This window comes from Bidens hawaiensis, unplaced genomic scaffold (assembly GCF_021521415.1).
Source record: "Bidens hawaiensis isolate Kalapana, Puna unplaced genomic scaffold, B.hawaiensis_p1.1 tig00419364_1, whole genome shotgun sequence".
Taxonomy (NCBI): Eukaryota; Viridiplantae; Streptophyta; class Magnoliopsida; order Asterales; family Asteraceae; genus Bidens; species Bidens hawaiensis.
This window is the reverse complement of record NW_027504835.1, coordinates 178,416-184,196: the sequence shown is the minus strand read 5'-3', so window position 1 is coordinate 184,196 and position 5,781 is coordinate 178,416. Positions and strand designations below refer to the sequence as shown.

At 34.7% G+C, this 5,781-nt stretch overlaps 1 pseudogene; it reads left to right on the top strand.

Moving 5' to 3' along the window:
• Positions 1–3,733: 3,733 nt before the first annotated feature.
• LOC143608337 (protein JINGUBANG-like) lies at positions 3,734–5,182 on the top strand (annotated as a pseudogene).
• The last annotated feature ends 599 nt before the right edge of the window (positions 5,183–5,781 follow it).

Genomic DNA, 5,781 nt, shown 5'->3' with positions numbered 1-5,781 from the left:
GGATGTTTTCAATCTTAATGGGCTTGTTTTAAAAAATCAACTTGTTTTGAGCTCTTCAAATACATTAACAAGCTACCATAATAATTGAATGCACCATACCCATTTTATGTTCCACATCCGGGACATGATTATGAATATCAACAATGTTGTGCACCGAAAATGCATTAACTGGGGGAATATTGCACAACGCACTAATGTTATTCCATACCATCAACGCTACATAACAAGAAGTAAATACGTGATCAATAGATTCCGAAACCATGCATGACACACACTTTCGGGCCTATGAGAACATTCCTTTTTTTAACAAATTATCACTCACACCATCATTAATTTAAAACAATAGAATTTCTTGAGCATTGTCATCAACTCACGTACAAAGGCTCAATTCTCTAATGCCAATTTATCGTTATTCGTCCATCCGTTTCAACACACCTATTTGTCACCAAACAAGATTTTACCCTTTCTAAAGAGAAAAGATTTGGATTATATTTTTTAAAGGAACCTCCTCTAGCCAATTATGCAACCAAAATTTTATATTTTGTCTATTTCCTACCCAGGGCTGACCTAACAGTTAAGTTGGGCCAAGTTAGGGCTTTAGACCCCAACAAAAATAAGGCCCTCATTTGTTAAAAAAAAAACAAATACACATATTGATATTAATAAAAGAGAGTTCATTTATAAGCCAATTATGCATGTTGTCTCCTGGTTAGCACACTTACTTTTAATGTTTATGGTAGCTATTTACTTTCCCACCCAAGATCGATTCTCAATCTTAAATGTGGTATATTACTTTTTTTAAAGTGTTTTTCATTTTCTTTCGGATCTATTCAATTCTCTTACGAGTCATTTTTTTTGCCGATTGTTTCTCAAAAAAACATAATGCATTCATTTTAACTTGTATGACCATTCAATTTGTATTATAAATTAATCACTTTTTTTAAAAACAAAAAATTCATAATTCTCTAATTTTACGTACGGAATATGACAATCACATGATAAATAGAAAAATATATATTCCATATAAATTTTATAATTTTATATATGATACACGACAAAAAATAGATACTATTAAATTTTATAATTTTACATTTCTATCTCTCGGTAAGTAACTATTTTTAAGACCAATTTACGATCAACTTACTGTAATAAATCAACAGCTTCTCTAGTTTATCTTACAAATTTACAATTGTTTATCGTTGTTTAGTGTTCACTCAAAATAGCACTTTAGGCTTATTTGTTACTAAAACACATGATTCTGTATCTTTTCTTTTTCTTTCTTTCTTTCTTTCTTTTTTTTTTCTTTTTTTCCTTTCTTTCTTTTTGTTTTTTTTGTTATATGACTTCACTAATTATTATGAGATATAATTTTATGAAAATTATCGATGTTGATACATAATGCAATACTACAATAGTACTATAAAAAGCTTATTATGAACGTTCTGTAACAATGGAAATTAAAAGAGGGAATCGATTTTTTTCTCTCGCTTTAGGCCTTCAAAATGGTTGGGCCGCCACTGTTCTTACCTCGCCTTTAATTAACTTAGCCACTGACACTTGTTGATTAGCAATACTATTCTCGATAACCACTATCTTACCCCAAGTCACATTGAGCCTTTTGTTGTTAGGAAGAACCGGCCAAGACCTTAACATACCATGCATAACCGTAACAACTTTTGTCCAAAGACTATCTTCTTTAGCTGTTATCAATTTATCTCACGTGACCCAACAAATCTTAGATTTTTCTTCACTTCCTCCCACAAGAATCTTCGCCTCTAAAACCTTCAAAATCTTGGCCGGCGCTTGATAAAGTGAGAAGTGGTAACTAGGAAGTGTTTCAAGAACAATTGTAAATCTTATTTAACAGAATAATATTTTACATCATTTTATTAATTAATATTAAATGTTTTTTTTACAACAAATGTTTTGCACTAATGATACTAAACTGCGTTTTTGTTCAGGTTCAAACCTGAGATATTCCATCTAAAAGACAAGTGTCTCTATTACGTCTACTAGCCCCACGTTAACATTAATATTATATTATACTAGCTTGGTGCCCGCGCGATGCAGCGAGGTACACGCTCAAACACGACATCGAACGCATAAGCGGTTACCTCACTATAGTACGCACGTAGCCTGATAGTATGCATGTAATGCGGCGTCTGACGTGTAACCATTCGTCGGTGAACGGGTAACTCGATCTGAAACATGACCCAAGCCCACCAGACCCGTTGCGGCCCTAATTGCATGTCACGTAACATGTTATGTTTTAAGTTTTAAAAAGTATAACAAAATCATACTCAAATTAAAGAGAACAAATGCTCGTTTTTATGGTGTAATTTTTTTTAAAAAAATATTAACATGTAAAAAAATTATGGTCGTTAGAACTTCGTGGGGTTGTTGGTTTAGAATAAGGGGGTTAATATGTAACTATCTAATAAGTTATCAAAACTTACCCTTAAGTTTAAGGACCATAATTGTAAGTATGTATAAAACTAAATTGTTAAAGCTAACCGTATATGATCATAGTAAGCAAAGACTATACTACCCTTAGATTTTCAAAATTGGTTGCATTAGTGATTATACCTTATGCAATAGTGATTGTACCTCTTAAAATTTAAAAGGTTCTTCACTCATGCTTTATATATAGTATAGATAAACGGAGAAAACACCATTTCCAAATATTTGGAGGCAGGAGCGCACCACCGCCAGTCAAGAGGCCTCTCGGTCTCATGATTTTCCAACGGCCAAATGTGAGAAAAAAGAAACCAACCAAACAAACTGGCCCCACAACCGGTCCCTGTTTAAAACACTAGTTCACAGTTGTCAAAAGTAGCCGTTGTCCCCCTAAAATAACATTAAAATAAGCAAACCTTTTCTTTTTCTACCCTCAAGAAACCTATCTTCTACTTTATTCCCTTTCCTTTACAATTGTTTATATTTATTCCACGGTATTCTTGTTCTTTATCTCATTAACACTCTTAAGTCATAAATCATTCACTTTATAATCATGCATCATGTCTTAGAACATCTACAATGCAAGAGTACGTGAGAGTTGACATTTTAAGATTGAGCATAGGTTATATAACTTTATGGTAAATTGATGTAGGTATTTATTTAAAAGTCCAACCCAACTACAAAGGTAAGTTAATTAACTATAACCACAAATGCATTGCTAAGTTTGTCTATAGAAAGTTGTGATAGCTAAAAAGCTATACGTCATAATGTGTCAATTTTTAGGAGAACCATACAGTGTACTTACACGTTCAAACTTATGTGAAGTTGTACAATTTAATAGCTCACAATATGTGTCATCATACACACAATTTGTGAGGCGAAGTTGATTAAAAACTAATCAGGAATTAAATCAACCACCTGCTAGCTCATCTTTTACTAGATGTGTGAGATCTTCTTATGTTCCATTAGTTGCTTCATGATCAGTTGCTAATTTGATTCCTTAATTTTAAGATTGCTAATTCGTGTCTTTTAAACTTATCCATATAAATTATTGAGTAAAAACGCACATATGATGAAAAAAAATAGGATACTTAACACTTAAGGGAAAAAAAACTTACAATTTTGCTTTGCAAAAAATGTGTATCACTACTAAAATATATTGTTATAATACACTCCAAGTTGAATTTCATGAACCATTACTAACTATAAAAGAATAAGCCATACAAATCCCCTACAAATAAAATTAGTTTTAAGAAACTAAACTTATGGAGTCTAAACAAACACATCATAAAACACTAGGGACCAAACACAAACCATACTTAAACTTGTTCACAACACGTTTACTTTATGACTTTATATAACGTTAGACTCCCACTTCTTGTGTCCATTTTCAACTTCCAAATCTTCTCTTTCATTCTAACGTTAAACATCCATCCATCCATCCATCCATCCATCCATCCATCCATCCCACAATGAATCATCCAACATATTCATTAGAACTACCATCAACACCCCTCTTATCCACCACCACCACCACCACCAGTGATCAGACCAACCAAAGTCCGGTGACATCAGATAATCATTTCATTCATTACATGAATATTATCCCCAAAACACCATGTTCCTCATCATACCGCTCACTCTCTATCCTCACCGGCCATGATGGCACAGTTTCATGTCTAGCAATATGTGGTGAGTTCATCCTTAGTGCATCACACGGCAAGGATATTATTGTATGGCAGCAGCCAGACCTTAGGCAATTCACTAAATTTGGCCAAGGTGAGGGTGCGGTCAAGGCGGTCGTTACGGTTGGGAACAAAGTCTTCACAGCCCATCAAGATTCAAGGATTAGGGTGTGGAAGGTCTCAAGAAGCTCAGAAAATGTGTTTAAGCTTGTGAATACACTTCCAACCACTAAGGATTATTTAGGCAGGTTTATGAGACAAAGCAATTATGTCCAAACAAGGCGCCATCACAAGCGGCTATGGATCGAGCACGCGGATAGCATTTCGTGCTTATCGGTGTCCAACGGCTTGATTTACTCCGGTTCTTGGGACAAAACTTTGAAGGTGTGGAGAATTTGTGATTTCAGGTGCCTGGAGTCGATCAAAGCGCACGACGATGCGATAAACGCGTTGATTGCGAGTAATGGGACCGTTTATTCGGCTTCGGCGGATGGGAGGATTAAAGCATGGGGGAGGAGTGGAATTGAGCCGGAATGTTCGCATTCGTTGAAGGGGATTTTGGAGGGGCATAGAGATGTGTCGATGAACTCGGTGGTGGTTTCGGATGATGGTTCGGTGGTTTATGGTGGTGGGTCGGATGGGTATGTGATGGGGTGGCTAGGGAGTAAAGGATTGGATAGTTGGAAGGGTGTTTGTGAGGTTAAAGCACATAATATGGTTATTTTGTGTGTGTATAAGGGGTGGGATATTGTGTAGTGGTTCAACTGATCAGAGTATATGTATATGGAAGAGAGAAGTCAACGGGTTGACCAAGATTGGGGTGGTCAAAGGGCATGGTGGTCCGGTCAAATGTTTGCAAGCATCACCAAATAGTGTAAGAGGGGGGTTTTTGCTCTATAGTGGTAGTCTTGATAAGAGTATAAGGGTTTGGTGGGTTCCATATTATTATGATTATGATGAGGTTAAGGTTAAGGTTAAGGTTAACACAGAGGATTCCAACTGTTCGGGACAAAGTACGAGGTTGATGAAATCAGTTTAAGGATGTTTGTTGAAGCACTGATCCCTTTTTTGAGTGTTTGCAGTGCTAGTTAATTCTTTATATATATGGTTGTTTTCTTGTTTGTTTTTGATGATGTTTTGTTGCATTTGTGTTTCTTTTTTCCTTTTGGGTGATAGTTTATGTTTTTTTGATGGGGTTTTGGTTATAGGGGTATAGAAATTGTAAAAGTATAGAAAATGAGTCATCAAGGTTTCAATTTTTCTTGTAATGTATTGTTGGTTAAGCTAGTGAAGTATTGGTGGCTTTTGTAATTTTATTGGTGTAAATGTTTGAATAATTAGTTGTGACTAGAATAATAAATACGTAAATAACACATAAAAACCAACAACCATATATCGTTTAATACATTTTTGTAAGGGGTTCAGTTGATAGGTTATGAATCAATCTTTAGGGATCTATATATAACACACTCTCTTTCTCTCTTCATACGTCAATTTTTTATCAAGGTTTTTCTTAAAATCGATTGCTTCTTTAACGGAATGGCCGGTTTACTTTTCTTAATTTGAAATGGTATTAAACTTAACTTTATAAACCAATATACATTTTTATTTGGTCATACCTATTACCTATTGACATTTT